Source organism: Acanthaster planci, linkage group LG01 (assembly GCF_054643075.1).
Source record: "Acanthaster planci isolate LZ-2023a linkage group LG01, COTS_SCS, whole genome shotgun sequence".
Classification (NCBI taxonomy): domain Eukaryota; kingdom Metazoa; phylum Echinodermata; class Asteroidea; order Valvatida; family Acanthasteridae; genus Acanthaster; species Acanthaster planci.
The window spans coordinates 14,953,975-14,979,148 of NC_141777.1; the positions used below are offsets into that span (position 1 = coordinate 14,953,975).

Below are 25,174 nucleotides of genomic sequence, written 5' to 3' on the forward strand. Positions count from 1 at the left end.
ACGCATAGCAACCTGAGGTAAAGCCGAGGGTGCTATGTTCAAAACATCATATCCCACACCAGAGCAGTCAACAATTGTTTCGTCATATCCATCTTCTGGATATAAGTATAATAAAGGACATCGTCTGCAAGTGCACTGTTCCCTCACTTTCTTTAATTACGTAATCTTTAATATGAAACTAGGGCGGTTACCAGTGAGTATGTGTAGTCTGGTTAGCATTCCCCACATTACCTTACATGTAAATGCAGCTAGGACAGGAACAATTCTGTTATACGAGCGCAATCATTGATCAAATTCCCTGGTAGCCTACATGTACATGTATGTACAAAACGTATCATTAGTACCATGTAAAACTGACTAAAGGAGTGGAAATGTTCACTCTGAAACTTTCCAAAGCTCTTCTGTCTCGCGTGCATACGGCAGAAAGAGATATCTCACAGTGAGTACCGGTATGATATGTGGATATACATGTATTGCCTGTCATGTGATTGTTCTGGGCCAATAAACGGACAGTATCCGAGAGAGAGGTCTGATGATCGACAATATTCAACGACAGCTCTCAAAAACAATTCGCAGCTTTTTTAAATTAAGGAGCAAACAGTGTAGGTACTTTTATCAGTTCTGATTTTTTTACAGTTTTTGTCAAGCTTTTAGGAATATCTACTACATTTACTTTGCATGGTATTGTACATGTACGTGTACATTCTAGCCTCTCCAAGGTGATTTGTTGAGCATTTGATGAAAGTACATGTGTACATATAGCGTGCTATGTATACAGTACATGGACCGCTGATTAGTTTGACTGTGTATGCACCATTTGTCAAAGCGGCCTATTTAATGTATATTTTATAAACATTGCCCATTATTTCAGCAAAAAAAAGGTTTTCAACGACAAATATGCATAAGCAATGCATTCCCTTTTCCATTTGAAATTAATGAGAACCTAATACACACAGGCTTTTCTGAACTTTACCCTTGATGAAACATCTTCAAAATTGCATCCAAAAATAGGTGTAACATGACCACATTTCCATTTTAACATGAGTATATTTTATTTTCCTAGACACAATACTCTGGTTGGTAAAGGTGTAGTACTTTGGTTGCTGTGCTATTGATTTTCAAAGTGAGATTTGTGTTGGTTTGGAAAGGGGAGGGTTGAGTGAGTTGTGCAGTTTTATAGTAAATGCCGCTATAAAGCTGCAGAAACAGATGGGGGAATTGGTTGGTTTTTAGTAATCTCAAAAATAGTTTTGAGCTGAGTGTTTTTTGTTGAGCATCAGTTTTTGTGCACCTTTCATTCCTCTCTCCCTCTCTCCGATGTTCTCATTCTCCCAGATCCACCAAATCTCCCAGACTGGTCCCCAGAATACGAACCCAAGAAATCCAAGGGTGCTGCCATGGCATCTCCCATTCCCCTCAAGCCTACTCTGGCACGATCAGCCGGGCGGAGGGGACAGGGGCGGACCATTTTGGACCCATTGGACCGGAACCAGGCTTACAAGGGCATGGACGACATCGAAGATTTGGATCTGTATGCTGATGACTTTGAATTGTCAGACGAAGACAGTGAGCCAGACGTAAGTTTCCCTTACAGCACATTTCTCTCTCAAATGAGAAAGGGATTGAAATGAAAATGATTCTTCCTTTCTTTCTTTTTTTTAACTTAACCCTAGTCCATTAGTGTCTTCCAAAGCCTTCCGGAGATTTTGAAGGAAATCCCGCCCAGTCGCTATCCACAGAGCATGATGTTCCTTAAAGATGGAGGTTTTTTAAAGGTGCAAAGAGTGTATCAGTTGTTTCCTGCTTAGTGAAAGATTTTGGAGGATTGCGGATGGTCCCTAGGAAAAGTGTCTTGGAAGTTACGGTTGGGTTAACTTAACACATGTTTCCGACAGGCATTCTAGAGTTGCACCAAACCAAATTAAAAGCCGATTTTGAATTAAGTACAACAAAAGTTTGATGTGGCGATCGTGTAATGTAATGAGTGCATAGTGTTGTGGTGGTAATCTACCTGTTCAAGATAAATTAGTCAAGCATGCAGTGTTCGCATGTGCGCATGGTTGAAGCTGCCCAAAGGAATATATGCGATCACTGTGGCTAAGGCTGTCCACATGTGGTGGTATTGTTTACATATAGTCATGTGGGGTAGAAAAGGTCTGTACTGCTTCGTCACTCTTTAATGCTGTTATCCACTTTCTGTTCCAGGATTACGATGTGATTTTGGATAATTTTTGTCAAAGTTTCTGTGACTTCCTCTTTTTTTTTCAAAGAAATAATGTGTTGTGACAATTAATGTGAAATTGATCGGTTGTGAAGTACATGTACTTAAAGATGTGAAAGTCTAAAGCTGGCCAAATTTTGCACATATCCTGTGGCTCTGCTAGTGTTGCATAGCTCATGCAGAAGTTCACATCTTGTTAACATCTCACAGTCTCAAATTGCATGTGACTGGCCTGTGGAGGCTTATCACCTTGTAGGCTCATGTTCATGTCTGATAATGCACCAGCATTGTGTATATGTAAGCACTGAGAAGTTGCTCAGCCATGCACTCTGATTAAGAAAGGCCACAGAGGGCAGCTGGGAATGAGAGGAGGAGAGTGTTTGGGCCTGAAGGTACTCAGATGTTATCCGCTCATCTGCTGTGATAAGTCAGTATTGAGGGGCCATGGAGCAGGATGTTTTTTTCTCCTTGAAAAGCACCTTTGTGACTAGCTTAAACCTCAGTTCCATTTTTTCATTCTCATGTCTTTTCTCAAGATTTATGGTCATTTTTTGTGTCTATGCTATACTGCATGTATTCAAAGGAATACAGTGATGTGATCTCCGGCTAGGGCTTCACTGTCACTGCACCTTCGGCATTAAGGGTTGCTAGAATTTCTGTTTCTTACAGTGTTTTGCTCTTTGTAAATTGTTTGTGTTGTTTGTTGTTTGGTTTGTTGGTAAGTAAGTAAGTACTGCAGCAGCCAGTTGGCGAAAATAACCCAGCAGATTTACTACTGGTACAAAGCCCCAGGACACCCTTAATTTCAGTTTGCCCTTTTTGCTTAGTCCACAATTGTTGAGCAACAGAGACTTTGACTCTTAAAATTACAGAGGGTCAGCGTGGCACAGTACAGGTGCATGTAGCTCTTTCTTCCCCTTCCACCTCTGCAACCTGGGTTCAAATCTCACCTGCATTCTTAGGTCAGCTGGTGAATTGGGTTCTCAGAACTTGCTTGATCCCATGGGCTTTCCTTGAATATTAATCAGTGTTACGTGCGGAGAACGCACGGCAGAAGAAAAATCAAAAGACGGGAACCAGGACACTAAAAATACAAGCAAAGAACAATAAAGGAACTAATTTGGAATAACATTTAATTATAAACTTAAATCAGCAAAGCAGTAAATTAAAACAAAGTACATGTAGATCTAGTGGTTTGCTGCAACTTAAACTTCTCATGCAAGAACACCGTGAATTTGAACAGTCAAAAGCATATAAGCAAATTATTTACATTAGCACAGCCCAGCATAAAAAAAGCATATTAATACGCAAAGAGGCAAATTATATTCCACCGAGTATAATTACCTCAACACAAGAGAGGAAGAAAATTAGGCCCCGCCCAGTCAGTGCCATGGCTAAAAGAGCGTGGTCGTCGGGCCAAGCACCTCCACACTCCGCGCCATAACAGCCCAGTTCAGACAGGTACATGTAGGTCCGTGTCGATCCCCGAGATTCGGCTTCCACATGGAGCCATGACACTCCAGGGCCCACGGTCCCTCAGCGGTGTTAGCCTTGGCCACGGTCCAGCGGTAAAGAGGAGAAGACGATGAGGAGGTGCTGACCCAATGCCGGCTATTTCGGAACGCACATGCTTAAAGCATATAGGCACTGACTGAGAGCGAAATCAATGACTACGGAGTCTTTTATAGGTTTTTTTTTTTGGAACATGCGTAAATTCCACACGTACCTTTTCAGGGAGACACAAAAGGATTTGGATCAACTGGGATCGTAACATCAGGGATAAGATTATTCCGCTTTTGGGACTTTCAAAATTTGCTTTTGCAAATAAGTTCCACCTTTTTGGACTGTTGGATACGGCGATTGTCGACTTAGAAATTCCGATATTTTAAACTTTTCCGACCTGTTTCATCAAGATAATTTTCAACTTCCAGGTATCAGATATGATATTATTGAGCCTCAATTTGTTGTGAAATAAGATGAAATTGCATTTCTCGTTACTTGCTTTCCATGTGTCACGTAATTTTTATTTTGCCCTCAGAATATTAAAATCATGTTGACCACGAAGGGCACAAATTTTGTACGTTCATGTGTAGTTTAGGCACACACTGTCAACCTACACACAGATCCGAACCAGTACCAGGCTAGAATTGGGAGATACCGGTAAGATAAAGCAACACATTCCATTGGCTCACCAAAACCAGTGCTGACCAATAACCATCTCTGTAGGAAATGTGTTTGTTTCCAGGTAACTGTCAGTTGTGACAATCGCTTTGATAGGCCTATTTTCATGACGTACATGTATCCTCATATAAGCTAATGACTTTTCCACTTTTCATGCGACGCAAAGCCACTGCGCCTGGAACCCTGAATACTTTCTGTGTGTTATCACAGAAAAACGTACCGTTGTGTGTGTTGTTTCCATCATCATGTCTGCCTGTAAAGACATCTTCCTCAAGAAGAAGGAAAAGTGAAGCTCATTGACAAAGGGATCAAAATTCCTGGCGATGGGAGTGGGTTGAGGCCAAAATAGGATTAGTGTTCTTGTCCAAATCTATTTGAAAATTGGCAAAACCTGGTAAGGCTGTAGTGTGATGTAATGTTAGAAATTAATTACGCTTTGTGGGGCAAAAATTCCTTAACAGCACATGGAGAATCGTTGAAATACAACAGCGAACTCTACACATGGAAAAACGAATTATCGTCTATTAGGTGCATGTATATGTGAACATAATCAACATGTATTTTGAAGCACATGACAAACCATAAGTGATGAACAAAACGATGTGGTGGGTCTTTACATGTATAACACATATCAAGTTTACAAATAATAAACAGGTTAGGCCAGGTTTTTCAGAGTATGGACTTTCACAAATGTTTCTGTTGTAAAATGTGTCCCAGAGGGGCCTAGCATTAGATTGCACCACAAATCATCTAAAGTTGAAAAATTTCCTGGGGCCTGCTTGCCGTAAAGGGCTTCGTGCTGGGCGCTCACAAATTTCAGCTTTTTTCATTTACCAAGAATCTCATCCCTGAGTAATCCAGGGTTTTTCCTCCCACCTCTAAATCTGAACATTTCTTGATTGTCTTTTTATAATTGTCACTTCCTCCTGTAATTTGTCCTGAATGTATCGTTGGATGAACAGAATTAAATAAAAGTAAAAACTCAATGAAATAAACAGAAATTAAACCAAAAGATGGCATCTCAATGTCTTCACACAGGTTGGTCAGATAAACATAATATTCTCTTTGTACATGCATGTTGTAGGCAATTTTTTTGTAAGTAAACTAACGTGCCGTTGAAGGTTGTCATGTTGCCCTCCTGTGTAAAATGTAGCTGACCAGAAGTCTCATTGGAAGGTTAGGTCACTTTTCAGCTTCAGAAATGAAGAATTTCTCGAAATGAAACAAATTCAATGTTCCATGTACATTTTCTCTATGTGTTAAGTTTCTTAAAACATAGAGACACATTTCTTTTTAAGTTTCTTAAAACATAGAGCTTCTTAAGTTTTCTTAAAACTTTCTTTTAGTACATAGGCAGTTTAATAGCAAGAGGTGTTCATAGTAAATTACATTACATTGGAAATTACCACTGGATACTTGTACCTGCATGTAGTTGGTGCTTGTGGTTGAGTCATTAAGAAAATTCCACTAATGTACCCGGTACCTGTACATGCATTTTTTTTCCATAAAGCAAAATGCAGTACCACCAAGAAGGGATATAGCGGTACCAATATGTTGTGATCAAGAATTTTTTTCAAACATTCCGAACAGATGTTCAGGTAATTTGTCTGCATTTGTCTACATACATGTACATGTATCTTGTAATGAATCTTGTTCCACAGTTAAAGACCTAAAGTCCATTTTCAATTTCATTGTGTATAGGCCTACCTGAACATGTACTCTCCTGCCTACATGTACTGGTACACGTTCGGTTTTTGAAATGTCTGTGTATAAAATTTGTATACATGTACACTAGTCAGATCTGCTTTAGAAGTGCCGTCTGCCATCACTTTGCAGGTGTCTACAAATGCAGTCGCTTATAAGCTAGAAAGTACATTGTATCTTCGGGCAATTGAACCAGCCAGTGATTTCATTACTGACTGGGGGAAAACCTTGATTGACATCATCCGAGGCCATGGGATCACTTCAGTGTCTTGCAGCTGAAGTGTGAAGCTGCAAGTTGGCTTCAACCAGGGAAGCTCTGCATTATTGTCTTGGTTATTCCGTTTGTATGGGGCATGTGTGTTTTTTCAGTGCATGCGAGATGCATTTTAAATTGAGTGTTTAAGTGAATGACTAGCTGGAGAATGTGTTGGATCAGTTGTTGCTTTCAGGAAGTGAAAGGGTGTTCAGAGATGGCTTTGTGGATGCAAGTGCACAAGACCATTTTTTTTCATTTATTGTGTTTAAGTGCAAATGTTTGTGCACCGACACAATGTATATTACAAAGGTAAAAATGTTGCCACTGTGTCTGTCTGTTGGAATGACACTTCCCTGAAGCTTAAATCCAAACGAAACCTTTTTATAACTGTTACGATATCCGTTTTATTATCCCTCATGTAAAACTTTCCAAATGAAGAACCAAGAGTGAGCACTACTGTTTGTCTTTGTTAGATACTTGTGTAGCATGGGAAGCTTTTAAATTAAACATTTTTCCCCATCCCAGTTAAGTTCCTTGCAAAATGTACGGAGCAGTGCAGCCAAGAAGAGAGCGGAGAAGCTAGCATCTCGCGACCTGGACAGACACTGCCAGTCCAATAATAACCTGTCTTCAACGGTCTCCCCCTTGGACGAGAGCGGCTTCTTCAGTATGTTCTCCACCATGAACAGCAGCAAGATGGAGGATTCGCTGGAGAGGTATCCTGTCTCTAAGAAGAAAGGGTGAGTGATTTGTAGGGCAGCCACCAGTTGCGGAAGATGTCAGTTTCCAAGATTAAGTGATGCGCGGCTATGTCATTCAAACAGATGGTTACGAAATTAATATGTACCAGTAGCTCTTCACTAAAACGGAAACCTCCATTTAACGTATCATTCAGCAACTGACTCCTTTGAGTGGGATGAACATGGAAATCTGTTAATTTTTTCTTCCTTTTAATACACAAAGTTGACAAATGGGAGCTCTCATTAAAGCGGTGTTTGCTTTGTGTTCATGTACTGGTACTCACCCCAAGGATATCATATTGTTTAGAACCATTCCTTCATCCCGTCCTGATCAGTATGCTTTTAGTGTACATGTACATGAAGATCGCTCAGCCAGCGATAGACTGTATTGACATGCATGTGTCAGCTGTCTCCAATTGAAAGTGAGGTTAACTTTTCATTTTGGAACCTGAGAGTAAAAATATTAGCAATGAAATCGAAGTTCATTGCAAAGTAATGCCAGTTTTTCATTTTGAATAATTCAAAATTTGTGATTAATTAAATCTCAACATTTTAAGCCACATTTAAACAAAAACTGAAAGTGAGGTTCGGACCTCGAAATAGCTTGGCACCTCCCACCAGGTTGCACTGAATATGACAGATTCAGGGAGCACAATTTAAGAAAATGGCTTCTACGTGAGTAAGGTCTGTTGAATGCCCTTTACAGGGCACAAGGGAGACTGGCAGAGATTGACACCAACTGACCTAGCATTATCAATGCTAATATTACTCTGAAAATGAATGGTATTGTGTTTCCAAGTACGCCCACCATACATGCCCCTGTGCGTGTATGGATATCGTTAGTTCAAAGCAGTCTCTCCTTTGTCCAAGACAAGAAATGAATTGGGTTGATTGGCTTAAGCAAGGTTGTGCCGTTCGTGTTTTTGGTGCGCATTGCAATCATTTTTTTTACAGGCAAGGACTAATCCAGCTTACATCTGTCTGCTGTGCATGTGATAAGAGTTGTTGATTTCATTTTCCACACCGTCGTTTCCTTTTGAGAAAGTTAAGAGAATGTCTGTGTTCTTGTAATAATGAAGGCCATTATGAAGTAGTTGTCATTTGCTACAAGACATTAGGTGACTTTGAATGTTCGCAGATTGAATGAATTGAAACCAAAATTAATTAACCCAGAAAAAAGGATGCTTAACATTACCTTATCATATAAAAAGGTTACTGTTAGTAAGACCTGCTGAACATTTCATGTTTTTCATTTTGTTATTAATCTAACTCGACAGTCCTAGTATGGCTTGGTGATGTATTGAATGTTCTGTTCCACTGAGCTTCACCTTGTTGAATACAGCATTCAGTTTTTCACCTCATGAAATAATTCCTTCCAGTGCGCTCATAAACTCGCTTTATACATGTATGTACATGTATAATATTACCCTCTTGTGCTGTCTCATGATGGGGCATGTCATATTAACATTGGCATCATTCATTCTCCACACAGGCTGAAGGCCAACTCTGATGTTCCCTTCAGCACAAAGCCCAGGATGGCCAGGTCTTCATCAGGCAAAGGCAGCCGCCGAAACTCCCTGGACCGGCCCGAGGACAGCCCAGACGCCGTCCCCTTTGAGTACAGCCCGTCGTCTGGTGTGACCTTCCGCCACAAGCCCACCTCAGATGTCAGCATCGTCGGCCAGGGCTATGGCAGCAACCGGACCAGCTCCCCGCCCATCCCAACACATGCCCACAAAGCACAGAATGGACAGGAGAGAAGGCGCCAACAAAAAGGTCAGTATGCCTTGTCTTGTACTTTGTGCATGTAGAATATCTCTGCTCTTCATTTATGTATTGATTCATGTGTTCGCGAAAGAAATTGTCCAGAGAGAAGTGGCAAAAGTTACCTATAAGTTCAATATAAGTGTAGATTATATACTTTTGTTGTGATGCATCAGTGCTATAGTCATGACCGTCACAAGACCCTTTGCAAGACCATTCACAAGTAACAGGGTGAACAATGACAGTTTAGTTGCAGTTCATTGGAGTAGCTTGTGACTTGAATTCAGACTGCAGATCTTGTGATTGTCTTCTGGGGTTTTGTGCACGGTAATTGATTCATCGCATGAATCATTATCCATAACCTCAGAGACAAGGCAAAATATGTAGGGTTCCGTGTATGGCTTGAAATGAATGTTTGGGAATGAAGGTTTGCTTGCTGAGCATTGTAAAAGCAAAACATTGGAATTACTGGAAAAATTTTTTGTGTTTTTCGTTCCCTTTTACTGATCAAACGCTCATAGTCCTACTCATTTTAAATCTTCATTCTTGGGTGTATTTACTCTCTACATTCAAGTTTACCAGGGATTTTGGGAACAGCTCAACCGTACCAGTAGCTCTCAAACGGACCCAGTCTGTTTCCCCAACAGAATATTCATCCGACTTAAAACTTAACCCTAACCCTCCTCAATCCTTCACCTGTTGGAGGACTGAGGAGTGTTCGGGTTAATCAGGCAATGATGGAATAAACCTTTTGTAAAAGTTGGTACATTTCTGAGGCAGAGTACTGTTGTCCGCATGTGTTTTGTGTCCCTAGTAGAGCACTCAGACTGTACACATAAAAGAATCCTATGCAATGAGAAATGGATTTCTGTTCATGTTCTGTGTACCATAGGTCCTTTGCTGTCGCCTCTTTCCATGGCTTCGTTGCACCACACAGGAGGAATAGATGTCAGTGATCAGAACAACAGTGCCAGGGAGGACTTGGCCATCGTCATCGGCAAAAGTAAGCTACATGTACTGTGACTGCCCTTCTCTCTAGCTACTAACAATGATGGCGCAATGCCATTCACAGCTGCCAGAATCTGTTAGCAGAATGTAGGCCAAAACAAGTAAAGGCTAAAGATGTTAATTGGGATGCAAAAATGTAGTACCAATTTTAATTGCACACCTGTAAGCTGGTAGGGAAACTCAGGGTGATCACAGATCCTTCCGCTGTGTAGTTGTACAAAATAATATATCTCTTACTTTGTTTGAAGATGGGTGAATATCTGTTTGTCATTTCACTAATTTTGTACTCTCAGTTTGTTTCAGTCCTAGTAACCATGGTAGCCATGGTAGCTAGTGTTGTGTAATTCAGTTGGTAACAGACTGACAGATTGGACGGATTTTCACAGTTTATCCTGTTCTATCAGATGGTGGTAATAAGTAGTAATAAGACCTAAAGTCTGATGCTGTTTCTTTGGTTGAAGTGTCCCTCCATGCACATCAGAGACGTTTGTAAGGATCAGGAGACTTGTTGCTATGGTAACAGACTGACACCTTTGTACCCCATTTTTTTGGTAAATATATGTATATAAGAAAATGCTCTAAAGTTGGAAAATGAAAAGTATTCATACTTGAAATACATGTATATTGTGAAGATCTGGCCTTCCTCTCTGTTGATGTTGTTTTCAGCATCACTGCCTTCACAACATCAAACAATTTTACAAAAAAAATTTACATTAAAGCCATCGTCTGTTTGTTGTAAGGATGACATTTGTAGGGATATTTCCTATAATTTTGTTGTGTACATGTATACCACAACCCAGGTTCAAACCAGCCAGCTCGTCTGTTTGAAACACTCGTCGCCTGTGGCTGATGCAAATCCTTTGGTTGAGGAATCTACTTTCAAATTCACTCAAAGTACAATGATTGTAAGATGCTTTGAAGTACATGTACTTTGTACATGTACATTTAAATGTTTATAATTTACAGCAACATATTGTGCTTGACAGATAAAAGATCCCATTTTGCAGCATTGCAGCTGCAAATCTACATGTAATTAGGAAGAAGGGGGTATTTTAGGCCATCTGTTTTTGGACCAGCCAATTTCTGTCCAAATATTTCAAAACAACATAACAAGCCTGGTGCTCCTAATGGCTCGCTGAGTGAGGTTCATTACAGATTTAAATGGTTTTTGTTACCAACCTTTCTTCTAGTTGACATGCTTTTGAGACTTTGTCTCGCACATACCAGATGAGTAACTTCATGTACATGTATAAGAGAAATCGGAGGACACTTTTATTGTTACGTTGGGCTTATGCGCCACCGACTTCCCCAAGTATCATATGTGCATGTACTCATGTATTTAAATTGCGTTACATTTTAATTTTTTAAAAAGTTTCATGTCTGGGCTTTCAAGGGTCTGCAGTTTTTTCATTTATTTGCAGTTCCCACTTGTGATGCAAAATGATTGAATGTCCTGCCAGTCACTCAAAAATCGTTATTGTGGCTGAGGGTCACAATGTGTGAGATTGGCCATTGGTTTGTAACACCAGCTGAAATACTCGGGCATCAATGAAGGTCACCTGTCAACTTAGAGTAGTGCCTAAAGATTACTTTGTGTGGCTATAAACGACCGTTAAATGGAATGATGAATTTTTGAAGGATTTTGAAAACGGAAAAAAATGATTGTCATGCCGGCCTAGCATCATCAACGTTGAAAAATGCCCCAGCACGAAGTGGTTAAGCTGTACAAAATTGACAGTGTAATACAGAACAATATAATACACAATTCAAACTGATTAACCAGTGGCATATGCCTGGAGTTGAAAACGTTTACTTAAAACTGTGACCTAAGGGCCTCCAACTCCACTGGCAATAAAATAATTTATATCTGTTATAAAACAAAATAGATTTTTACAGCCATCTTGAAAAGAAAACTAACATTTTATTAACAAAATGATAGCTACAAGAAAAAAGTTAAAAGAGTACTATATTTGTTTAATACCAGCAAAAAATTGAACGATTACACAGTACACAATTAAGAAAAATTACATTACACGTTAAAAGAAAAATTATTAAAAAACACTCAAGAAGTTACTAACGCAGAACACAAGAACAAGAAAAAATGTAGGAACCAAATAGAAGGAACCAAAAGGGAGATAGCAAACAAGATAATCCAGGATGAATCAGCAGTAAAAAATTATGAGTAAACTGTGAAGCACCTAAAAACAAAAGGAATAAAAAGTAAAACTAATCATCACTAAACAAACACGCACCGTCCAATTCATGGATGTCACATGTCAGCAAATTGGCCCACCTCTGTAATGAAAGCTCAACCACCCCAGACCTCAGTGGATCAGTCAGTTATCCCAATTTTGTGGGAAAGTATTCACCGCAGAACAGCAAAGTCTCTGCGTACAAGCTCTGAGGTGGTTGAACCTTACATTGCCAGCATGCCGACTGTTCACCGAGATGTACTGCCTGACAATATCGCATACAATGTTTTCATTGCGTACCGTAACTAATCACTAAAAACCTTGGTCTTGAGTTAAGGGAAGACCAGTTAAGACGTTTAAGTATCATCCTGGTGGCACGATACTGCACATTTTCAATTTTATTTACAAGTATTGCAGTGTAAAGGTGCCAAACAGGTTGGCCATATGCTAAAATTGGCAGGACTATATATACATGTACAGTACAAATGTTGATTGCCAAGACTTGGAACATGACCATTCTAGACCAGTGACATTACAGGTATCCAGGACCACTCTTCACATGGTGTACGTGTACATGTATGTGCCAATCACAGATATCGTTGTCTTTTTAAAAAAAAATTACATCATCATATACATGTATGTTTTGAGCATTGTGCATTTTCTCATTAAGAATTGTCAAATTTTGCTTCATTTATGATTTGACATTTAGCCATTCATTGGTACAATTCTGTGAGTGCTTGCGGTTGATCTGGACACAGTGATGATTTCACCAATCCAGGTCTCAATTGGTATCATACATTGGTTCTTTGGGACCACCGTTAATTACTCATAGTCCTTGTGTTTTAAAGAACAGTCTCTCAGAAAAAAAGTTGATTCAAATAAAACATGAAAGATGCAGGTACATGTACCGGTATATTTGAAGTCTGGAGATAAAATCATGTACCGTTACCAAATTAAAAACAAAAGCTGCCATTGGACAGCTGAGATCTGAGTAAAAACTGCCGCTCTAATGAGGTACATGTACATGCATATGTACATGTACATTGTACAAGCACATGTACACGTATGCAATATGCACATGTACGTACTGGTACCTGTACATAAGATTTGGTAATACACAGCCTGAATCCACTTTAAACAGGAGAGGACTGTAAGATATACCGGTACTTGTACATGTCATGTGTAATGTCATCACAGTTACTGTTACTGTGATGAGGACAATGTTTGTGTCATGTACATGTAGCTGGTACAGACGCTTAAAATGTTCATGATTACATCACACAGGTAACAGGTCACGAAGGTTGGATAGAATTAGAAATATATGTATGTACATGTGTGCATTTATTTGTATGTGGGTATATCCATGGAGCCAGGGATGTGATAGTCCTAAAACAGCAGACAGGTGCACTCGTGTGAACTTGAGTGAGTTGGTGAGAAACATTGCTCTAAACCTCAGTCTGGTGTCGTTGCAGATGTTTTCAACGGCAAGAACACTGGCTCAGACGCCTCACCAACGTCCAACTTGAGGAAGAAGAGTGACGCCAAGGAGGGTGGGGTCAAAGGTCGCCATTACACACGGAACTCCAGTTCGCCTGAGAGCGATGGCCAAGGGGAAAACGGGGAAGAGGTTTGTGCTTGTTTTTCCAATCAATTCCTTCAGGTCCCATATTTAACAGAATAAATTTGTAAAAATTGGGAAAAACTCCAGTATGCTTTAACAACAAAAAGGCCTTGTTTGTATATTTAACTTGGTTGGCTTCGCTACAATTTTGTGAATTTTATGGTCAGTTTTGTGAAATACTGTCATGCATGCAATACAAAGTGTGCCTGATGTTACATTGAAGAGCTGCTTGGAGTAGCATACAAAATTTACAGCATGAGCTTGACTTTCTAAGCAATAGCAAGGCATGTTCAAAAGACGGAAATTCATCAGGGGAATGGTAAACTTTGGAATAAATTTTAGCTGACAATGCTTTGAAATTTGCCCATCTTTTCAGCTGTTATGTACTGTTTGAAGTAACCTTGTCCTTGCCTTGGACAATTTATAGGAGAAATGCCAGTAGCTGGAGTCATTGGCTGATATTGGGTTTAATTTGGAAAAGATAAAAGAGAAACAGTTTTCTCACTGATAACAATGTGTATCTGAAAAATGTAAAGCTATTTTACACTGATTTTGTGCATCTTGTTGTTCAGTGCCATAGTCAAAATTACCAAGTCATATGCATGGTCAGAAAAAATGATGCAGAAATACAGGAAACGAATGATGGCTATAATAAGAAATTCAGTAGAACTCTCCAATGTGTCAGTAATGCAGAAAAGATGCCTGTATTATTTCAAAAGCCAATTCTGGATTCCCAATTCCAATTTTGAAATAAACATAATGCTCACATATGTGCATGCGTCACATGCCGCTTCCACCAACAAAGAATTGTGTCGTGTAAAGAACACCATGTGAGTGTGTGTTTGCACCTGCAGTAAATTGGCGTCACCCCGGATTAGTCTGCATGAATTCTCAGCATTAGTCTACACGGGAGAGATTTCTCAGCTTTTCAGCTGATTTCAGCTTTTTTTGTTTTGGATTTCAGCTTTTTTTCCTCACTGGCTGTGTTCAAAAGTATAGGAGATTTTCACAGCTCGGTTTCTTAATACCTTTTTTCAGCTGTTTTCAGCCATTTTTATCATTGGTCAATCTCACCCCTGAATCTACAAGGGCACACATGTCCCACTTTTTGCAAGAAAACAAGGGTCAAACAGCACTAAGAATGTATTCTAATAATAGCTGTAAATGCCTGATGCACCTTTTCACACTTTTTTTCTGAGCTGGTTGTTTCTTTCGCCAGTCTCTTTTCCTCCATTGCACATTTCAGCTGTCTCCAAAACAGAAAGGATTTCGAGTGCTATATGGGTAATCCCAGAAATTAGGGGTCCAAAAGTGTGACATTTTTGTCACCTTTGTTATTTGACATGGAGATATCATCGAAATTGATTTCAAACTATCGCTATTTGTTTGGCAGGTAATTCGCATTAATTCATCACTCTTGGAATTAAGAAAATGTGTTCTGAACTTACAAATCATATGTCAGATGTGACAGGAACGCAAAAAAGGACCCTTAATTTCTGGAATTACCCACATTTTATAATAATATTTGGACTTGTGCCCAGAGGCAAATGGAATCATAACAAACATCCATCAGATGTCAAAACAAAGCTGCCTGGAGCAAATTGAAGTCTAGCAAGAGAAATGGGAGCTGTGGTCTCCATCCCGTTGATGCAACAGACCTCATTTATCACCAGCAGGCAAAGCTGCCAGTAGCCTTGAGCTGCAATAAATAACTACCCATATTAACTTTTATTGATTTTTAATCGTGAATTCTTAAAAAAGGGAAATGTCACCTGCGTTGATGAAGCAATATTTTTTCATTGGATTTGATAAATTGAAATTGTTAAATGTGACTTGCTGTGAAAAAATTCTTGAGTCGTGCAATTTATAGAAAGAGTGAAACACAGTAAACTCCGACTAAGTCGGCATAGCTTAGCTCAACATATGTAAGTCAGCCTTTTGACAAAAGTCCCGATCGTCTGTAATGCATTTCCATTGAAAATTTCATTTCTAAGTCTGGCATTTATAAGTCGTCATTTCGTATAAGTCAGCATGTTTTTCTCGGTCCCTTTTCCACAAAACCACAAAAATTTCTTTGTGTAAGTCAGCATAAAGAAAAATAGTGCTTCAGTATCAGTTTCCTTGCTGTGGTTGCCATGAAGTGTCAGTTGGCAAGTCCCACACTGCTTGACTGATGTCTGTTTATTAGCAGCGCAGGCCGTGGTTGATAATCAGCCAGCATGAGTACATCAATACCAGTAACCCCTCTGGTGCTACATGTACATGCATGCGCTCTGTCCATTTTGGGGGTCGCCTTATCGAACAAACTTAACCAATGCGTGTACAGATGAGTGTATGTTTTCTGTATCATAACTGTATCACGTACATGTACGTATTGCACTGTCAAGTCATGATGTGATGTGCAAGTGGCTTTGTTGTCCTTGTTTCATCCTTAGGGGCACATAATCAATTATCGAATTTGCAGCCCGTGAGGATAATAATCGAGAATGAATTTGCTGGGATCGACCATGGAGGTAGAAATAAACCAGGGTAAATCAAGGTCATTGAATTAGCGCAAGGAATCATAATGTACATGTACATTGGCAAAACATGTACATGTACATATGTACGTGTAAGTCAGCAAAATGATGACTTACAGCACAAGTCGGCATTTGCATAAGTCGTCATAATTTCTTGAGTCCCGAGAGTGCCGACTTAGCCGGAGTTCACTGTATGTAGACAAGGCTATTGATACCAGCCCATGTACATATCCAGTGTATGTTACACCTGAGCAGCACATGTACATCTCTTTGCTTTATAAAATACATACATGTACTACATGTATGTGTTTTATAAAGCAAAGAGATGTGAAAAGGTAATTTTCATTACTTTTACTTTTGGTGTTTCAAGAGGAGATTAACAGTGTTAGTCAGCTGTTATGTTTATTACGAAAGTGACGAGTTTATTTCATAAACTGCCAAATAAATGCCAGAAAATATGGATTTTGAAGACGGTCCTCAAGCATTTTTTTTTTTTTGATGTTGTAGGTTTTTCTTCTTTTTTTGGGGGAGGGGCATTCTCAACTTTGAACAAGTTGAATGCTTCATGGATAACATAGCTTGGTGTAAGTTTTTTGGTTAAAAGGGACCCAACTTAAGCTTTATTGAAATACATTCTAAAGTAACAAGCATTTATAAAGGAATAATGACATAAACATAGAACTTTTCATACTTGTATTTTCTTCTGGTAATGTCATGGAATCATGCAGGAGTTTAATAATCACATTGAGCAATCTTATTTCCCCTCTTGACAGGATGCATATAACATAGCCATGTCCAGAGCACTCCAGGACAAGATGGTGGAGAGGCAGCTGGCACAGAAGAAGGAATTGGAGCAGCGCCAAGCCGAGGTACAGGCCTTACGGGAGAAAGCCCAGCAGGAGAGGGAGGAGCGACGTCGGACCATGGAGGCAGAGCGCCGCCAGGCCATGGAGGAGGAGCGTGAGGCCCAGCGGAGGCGGCGGAAGAGAGCGATGAGGCCAAGAGGCGGGCCCTGGAGGCGGAGAGGGAAGAGAGGCGGCGCATACTTGAGGAGAAGGCCAAGAGGAGGAAAGAGGCCGAGGAGAAGAGGGAGGCACGCAACCGGGCCTTGGAGGAGGAACGTAAGGAGGCCTATCGCAAGGCTAAGGAAGAGGAGAGAGAAAGAGCAAGGCAGAGGGCTGAACAGAGACAGCGGGATAAGTTGAGACATCTGGAGATGGAAAATAACACAGCAGCAGGTATAACAGGTAAGAATATCAGCATTCTGACTCTACTAGAAACCAACCTTACAGCAATAGCACACAACAGTTATGAAAGTAAGTTGTCTTGGCAGGTCGAAGAAAGTATCCCAATGTCAAAGTTGTCTCATGTCTGACGAACCAGTGAATCGACTGTTCTGGAGATTTTCAGATTTTACCTCACGAACTAATGAATAGGTTTGACAGCAGTATTTAAAGTATTGCTTATAGAGCCAAAAATACAGATCAGGAAATGATTTCAAATACCAATTCATATCTTTTATACACAGAGATGAAAAGAGGGTTGAATTGAATATCAAAAACGAGCATGTAATAACTGCTTAACTGAAACTGTATTTTTCTCAAAAACAGTGATATTTTAAATTTGTCGGTTTGTCAGATATGCGACGAATTATGTCATGGAGTTGGAGTCATCCAGTCACCCTGAGATCTTGAATTGACATAAGGGACTACTGTACCTCCCACTGACTCCAACCCTGCAGTTGGGTTGCTTCCAACTACCCAGTGTAACAAGGTCCCACAGATTTGTCCAATGTTCCATTTGTCAAGATCCTGTATTTGATTGTAAATTTTGATGTTTTGTTGGCCTTGACCAGACCTACAAATTTCAGGTTCCAACCCAGCCAACCCCACAACAAGCCCAGCTGAAGTGGACCTAGCTGCAGATATGGAGACAGGGACTGAAGCCCCTCACAGCCCCACCAAGGTAGTGGGAAAGCCTCCGGTGGCTGGCATCACACCCAAGAAGAAGAAAGCCAAATCGTAAGACCTCTTCATTGTCATGGTCCTTTGGCATTTTGTACATTTGTACAGTTGAGAGATGAGCTGTCATTTCTCCCAACACACAAACCTCAGGGCTGTATCAAAGGTGTGATTGTAAGGTGGTAACAAGGTCCCTTGGGAAGGGTACTTATGTACAGCGGCGTTGTTTTGTCAATCAGCAACATCACTGCATGGATTAGATGAACTTGTCAGCAGTGGTATTTGAGTGTTGGTTCAGCCGTTTTCTTTGTCCCGTTAGGTGATACTGGTCCTTTGCACCAGGAACCAGTATACTTTTTCTCCCCATTCTGACTTGACGCTAAACATTAATTTTGACACCGATTGCCTCAGGCTTTGACAGAAATCTTTGTCACATGAGGTGACACTGGTTCTAGCACCAGGAACCAGCATACTTTTCTCCCCAGTTCTGACTCAACGGTAAACATTAATTTTGACACCGATTGCCCCAAGCTTTAACGAAAAGCTCTGCAGAAAACAATGCCCCCATTAATTGGACTGGACCTGATGTCAGTGACACCAGGGCATGAACAAGCAATCAGTGTGAGTGTGTGATTTCCCATGTGCAACAGGAAAGGACTCTCTTCAGCAATATTGGTGCTTATGTATTTCTTCCGCAGTGCAAAAACAATACTTGTTTGCCTGAAATTGAACTTTTATAATTACACCAGTATAGACATCTTCAATCTTCTTGTTGGACATTTGTGTTATCAGGCCTACGGAGCCAGCATCGCCCAAACACCACAACCTGGGGCGGAGCATCTCAGGTGGCTCTCAGTCTGGCACACTGAATGCTTCACTCCACGAGGCCAACAGTGACGTGTCTGAGATGAGACCATTCAGTCATCCTGACAAGGTGCTGCAAGATGCCTTGAAATTACTCGGCAATGAAGATTGGTGAGCTGGAATGAGTGTTGTTTCAAGCAGCTTCAAATGAAAAGCTACAGAAATGTTAACGATTCAAAAAGTGAATGATTCATTAAACAATTTAAAAGGAATAGAAATTTTCAACTTGCTAAATTGTGGCTGGAGATACTCCTAGATGTGAGAAGCTATTATATTGATTATAATGTACAATTGTGTGTGTTATTGCAACTGATTTTGAACATGATTTGTGCAACGATCTGCCAGTCATTACGACCAAATGTTAGGATATTCAATCAAACATGAAGGTCAATTATTCAAATAGTTGACTCAGCCCTAGCAGCTGTGCTGAGTACCCTACAGAGCCATCTTCCATTGTCTGGAGGCAGTCAACAGCTGGCACAGTAAAGATGCTGCGTACGCTGGTAGTGGGATTCATTTTAGGGAGTTTTCAAACAATGGGAGCCATCTTGTACATGTACCTGCAGTAGCAAATACATCACTGATGAGAAATGCACCTTGGGTGTACACAGATTCTTTGCTTTCAATGTTAGCATAGTAGACATCAATGTGACTTTTGTGGGACTTATCTCTATTTCAGGGAGGCTAAGATGGACGGGTTACAGATTGTCCGCAGACTCTCCACCTTCCATCAAGAAGAGGTCATAGGTCAAATGCACACGGTAGTCGTGGCTGTTCTGAATGAAGTCAAGAACCTGCGGTCCTCAGTCTCCAAGATGGCAATCATGACGATGGGGGATATGTTCCAGGAACTGCAGCAGGCACTGGATAAAGTAAGCCCCCTCCCCAAGAAAAATCCATCCGGGTGTTTTTTGTAACAAGAGACACATGTAACCACAGTGGTACGCTTTGCTGAGGACTAGTGCAGTGTTAGCAAATATTTAAGACATTTAAAGAATGCAGACTTGGCATATTCGGTGCGCATTAAACTTTACAGCTCATGTGCTGTAGTCATGTTAGTTCAGAAGATAATGATTAGACCATAATTGTACACACCTGTGTGACTGCCACAGCGATATTGCCTCTCAGCAATGGACTTTTCAATACAAACCCCCAAAATGCATATTTGCCGTTGTATCTTAGTTAATCTCATTTCAATTTTGGTTTGCTATCTGAAAGGGTATTTACTGCCTTTTGGGCTTGTATGCTAATGAGTATTTTTATGTTCATGTGTAAAGCTGTGATGTCATCCTGGAGAGAAAACGTCCATGTTGCCTTGGTTTTTCAGAAAACAAATTGATTTTTGGATCTTGCCCAATGCTGGCCTGAATTTCCATTTCTTTGATGATTCATTGTTGTGTTAGTACATTGCAAAGTCTGGGTCTTGCAAGGGGCATGCTATATAAACATTTGTGTAATGTTGTATGTCACAGGTAATTATTGTTTTTATTTGGTATCTCAATGAAATTTTTTGTTTGTTTGCTGCTGTATTTTTAGGCGCTTATTTATTACTTTTTCTCGCTTATTTTTACTAATGTAAATTTGTCTGGAATTTTTGTATGTAATGCGCTCTTGAACTTGTTGATCCTGGAGGGAGCGCAATATAAGTCCAATAAATTATTATTATTATTATTATTGCAAAAAGCAAACAAGCAACCCTTTCTCAGATATGTTTTCAGTGAGTAAATTCTGGGTTCACAATTTGAACAGAACAGCCTCTCCACTGAGCCATGCCTTCCCAAGATGACATCACAGCAATAGTGCCCTCAGAAGTCCAGGAAAACAATGATAATTTCAAATACTTAAAAAAGTGCACCTTTCAATGCGTTGAACCTGATAGGCATATTAGATGGTTTTCGGACATTGAAGAAGGGTGTAAAGTTGCAGAAAATTGCATTGTTTCTAGATTTTAAATGTACTTGCACATCCACAAGGCTGTCCTTGATTTTAGAGCAAAATCAGATGAAAGCCCTGTGGCTGTGTTTATTAGTTCGTGCATTATATATCACAGGGGGGCTTAATGCACAAGGGGAGTCAGGTTGGCATAGCATTTCTCTCCTCGACTTCCACCTCTGGGGACCTGGGTTCGAATTCGGCTCGGTCCCCATGTGGATTAGGTTTTCAGTCCCTTCCTGAGTCTGTGTGTTTTTTCCGAAACATTTATCCGCGGTGTTCCTCCCACCTCTAAAACTGAACATTTCTTCATTTTATTACTCATTATCATCCTGTTATTGGCGCTAAATGCACTGTTGGATGATAAATAAATAAAATAAAGACCTATGAACTATTCAGCCAAGTGGGGTAAAAATGTACATATGCCTGCTTACTTGCTTGGCTGTGATTTCCAGAGTCTGTTCTATTTCAATTGCATCCGGTCCAGTGGCTCATATCAATACTTCCTATACTCGGAAACCAATGTCACTCAGTGATGGAGTCTTTTTTTATCCTGATGCAGGAGTTAGAGCAAATTTGCAAGATCCTGATGCCCAAGGCAGGTGAGAGCAACGCCTTCATCAGAGAAGACGTGGATAAGGCACTGGACTCAATGGTGCAGAATGTCAGTCCCCAGAGGGCGCTGTGCGCACTCATCAGTGCTGGTGTCAGGTACGTATCTGGCCCAGAAAGAAATCAGACAGGGTTAAGTAACATTACTTAGCTCTCACTTGACTCGGATGTTTTGATTCTCACCACAGATTATGTTTTGTTGGTTCTGGTACCCAAAGCTCAGTATTTCTTAAAACCAAAAGGTTGTATCTCAGAAATTATCAACGTTGACTTCCCAGGTTTAGCTGCTAATTTTTTTCCCACTCCAACATTACTTTAATGATATGCTTAATCTTCAGAGTTGTAGTTGATGCCCGAAGTAGTATAACTTGATAGTGTACTATTTTTGTAATTGCCCAGTTCTTAGCAAAATAGTTTCTCATGTCACCTGTAAATGCATGTTCGTATTTTTTGTGAGTATTTTTCACCAGATTTTATAGCTCTCATCTGAGTATTATGCTCTGCCTGAATATCCCAGAGAAAAAAGGTGGTACCTACCTCAGGATTCCTTATTCTGGTCATTTTGGGACTTCTCACTTGCAAGCCTAAATGTCTAGTTGCCACCCTGCAAGAGGAAAGTCTTCAAGCCTGTGCATTGACCCGACGTTTTGCATTGTTACACAGTCACAAAAACCAAACAGTCCGCAAGACCACAGCTATGCACCTGAATACACTGGTGGACAGGATGGGGCCCGGGCGGTTGCTTAGTGGTGTCAAGGACATCACAGACAAGATCCTGCCAGCTGCTGCTAGCCTGGCCCTGGACAACGGCCAAGAAACGAGGTATGAAGGCAGAGACAAGTTTGCAGTGCTTGGATGAGTGCGTTGCCCTGAGTAATGAGTGTGCCAGTGATAAGGCTGGATGTGCCTGTTCTTGGCTCAGATACATTCTAAGTACAAGACTCAAGTCCTGGTCAGGTTTTTGTATGTATCGCGTTTACTGTGCATGGTTTAGTGAGCGCTGTGTAGTAGACGTACATGCATTTACCAGTGCAATAACACTTTAAAAGCCGACAAAGGAGACTTATCTAAGATCAACCAGTGCTGAAATAGAAATATAAGGGAAAGCTCACGCATCGCTAGTTGAATTTGAAATGTGTATTTGCAGTTGTATGAAATACAAATATTGCCCGCCTGAAAAGGTAGAGAAATTGAGCCCACAAGAGGATCTATTGTGTATTGTATGTGCATTTTCTGAAAGGCAAAGCCAAAAAAGTACACCATTTATTGTGTTGTTGTTTCACTCGTCCTCTTCATCCCATCTGGGACATCAGGCCACAATCATCCTCAACCATTGAACCATGTCCTGTGGGTTTGCCTGTGCTTTGCCCTGTGTGAGACCCAATTCCTTCATCCCTGTCTTCCATCAGGTGGCATTGTGCCTGCCTCTTTATCCTCCCTATAGGGGTCCATCTCATGGCAGCTTTTGGTATCCTTTCATTGGGTATCATCATAGCATGACCGAGTCATCGCAATCTGAGGATCTTAATCTCAAGGGATATTATCCTACTGGCTATCTTCCAATACAGTTCCTTGTTAGAGATCTTGTCAAGTTGTCACGTCAGTCCATACTACAGATCTTTAATAGACAGATACTGTCATAGACATCAACCTCTCTTGTAGCAGGCATCCCTGTGTGCTGCTGCCCTTGTACTGGAGGGGCTTGCGTGCCTCAAAGAGTCTTTGAGCTATCCACCTTGAGTAGAAGCATCCCCTCATCTGTCAAAAACAGCCATATTGGCGGGGAATATTCGTTTTGTTGGTAGCGATATGACCGTAAAGCGTACATTTCCTTGTCGTTTGTGAGCCATCAAAGTTTTTGAACCAGTGAAATTCCACTCTGACCAAAGGAGCCTCCGTTGCTAAGAAAAGTGCACCCTCTCTTGGTTCAGCGCAAGGTTCATACCAAAAGGGATCTGTGCGTCTGGTACATGTAGGTGTAACCAAGCCTGGTAGGTGATGAAGGAAAGGTCAAACAAAAAGCAGTACCCGGTCCTCCAGGTTGGGGGTTTGGTGTAGTGCCAAGAACCCCACCCCAGAAATCGAACACCCTGTAACTGAAACTGCAACTACATTGTGTTTATATTTTAGTTTTATCTGCTTCCTTGTTTTATTTTTCGTATGCGTTATTTTGAGTCCTGCATTAAAATGGGATCATGCAGCAGTCGCTGTTGCTCTCCACATCCGATTCTGATTAAATCCGTGAGCTGAGGGCGTCATAACTGCCATGTGGCCTGCTCATTTGTGATCGCAGGTTTTACGCCCGCAAGATGCTGTACTCCATGATACATCACGAGTCTTTCAACAAACTGATAGAGAAGTATGTGCCAGCGAAGGACCTGAGATCCCTGAAAGAAGTGCTGGAAAACCTCAGGCTGAAGGTAATATCATGCAGCAGGTCAAAGAAATTCTGTAAAGGGATAGCACTGTTAGAAGAAATCATCTTTTCAAACTAACAGCAATAGCAGAAGTTGTTACAACCACACTTAAATTGTCATTATTTGAGTTTTTGAAAAGTCCAGGTATGACACTCCTTATGTGATTGTTACACGTATTATTAAATGTGACACGGCATTCTAAAACTAGGCTAAAGGCTTCTTAGCCATATAGAAAATGACACCAGTATACACAAGAACAATGCAAATTCCACTTTTTTATTTTGGCATAACTACCAAAGCATTCGTACTTCAGAGTGATCCAGGGTGGAAAAGTTTGCACCGTGGATCACTTTGAAGTGTGAAATTTACGGCGGGGGAGACGAATTGTCAAACAGCAAAATGACCTACCTGGTTTTGGAATGATGGGTCACAACTGTTACAGTTAATCAGCAACGTAATCAGTATGGGATATTAGAAAAGATGCCTGTCCCATCATGAAAAGTAAGACCACAGTTTCCTACTCATGAATTTTCATATAATGCATAAATTTAATTTCCATATTCAAAGATATATTATATACGTATATACAGGGACAGATAGTTTTGCATCTCATGAAAAATTAATTTGAAATGCAAATATAGCTATTTTGTCCCCTTGCATTCATGTAATTAAGAGATTAATTACATTCTGCCGTAAATAATCCCTTTCATATGCCTGGCTCTTGATGCAAAGGTAATCTCTTCAGAAATACAAAATTTTATAAAAGGTCGCCCACTTCCAGGAATGGGTTGAAGCTCACAGTTGAAGTGTTATCAAGGTTACATCTTGAAACCTTGAGAGCTTTGTGGTCACCAGACATGTATGGCGTTGTGTCTAACATATTCTGCCAAGGTAGATTTTTGGGGAGGGGGATCTTTAACGAGTTGGATGGGTGTGAGATTGGTTAGGGAATGTCCTGTTCTTTATTGCTTGGTTCATATCTTATTGCTGTTACCAGGGTCCAGGCGATTTACCCCATGACAGCTCCTCAGCCCGCGTCCGACGGAGTCATTCCAACACACGCAATAATTCTGGCTCCAGCCCAGCCTCCCGGGACAAGATAGACTCTGCTGGCAGGTATGTACCAAACACGAGTGTAACCCACTGTGGGCTTCATTAGTACCCATCTAGTAGTCCCAACTC

General features: G+C 40.6%; 1 pseudogene across 1 annotated transcript in view; it reads left to right on the forward strand.

Moving 5' to 3' along the window:
• LOC147800455 (TOG array regulator of axonemal microtubules protein 1-like) overlaps window positions 1-25,174 on the forward strand; it is a 54,153-nt pseudogene that overhangs the window by 21,076 nt on the left and 7,903 nt on the right. Inside the window, exons 7-19 of the transcript XR_015427475.1 lie at window positions 1,336-1,577; window positions 6,888-7,102; window positions 8,595-8,878; window positions 9,759-9,869; window positions 13,539-13,693; window positions 16,980-17,453; window positions 18,062-18,227; window positions 18,960-19,142; window positions 19,711-19,903; window positions 21,526-21,674; window positions 22,239-22,397; window positions 23,869-23,995; window positions 24,990-25,108. The product of XR_015427475.1 is annotated as a TOG array regulator of axonemal microtubules protein 1-like (transcript). The remainder of the gene's footprint in view (window positions 1-1,335; window positions 1,578-6,887; window positions 7,103-8,594; window positions 8,879-9,758; window positions 9,870-13,538; window positions 13,694-16,979; window positions 17,454-18,061; window positions 18,228-18,959; window positions 19,143-19,710; window positions 19,904-21,525; window positions 21,675-22,238; window positions 22,398-23,868; window positions 23,996-24,989; window positions 25,109-25,174) is intronic.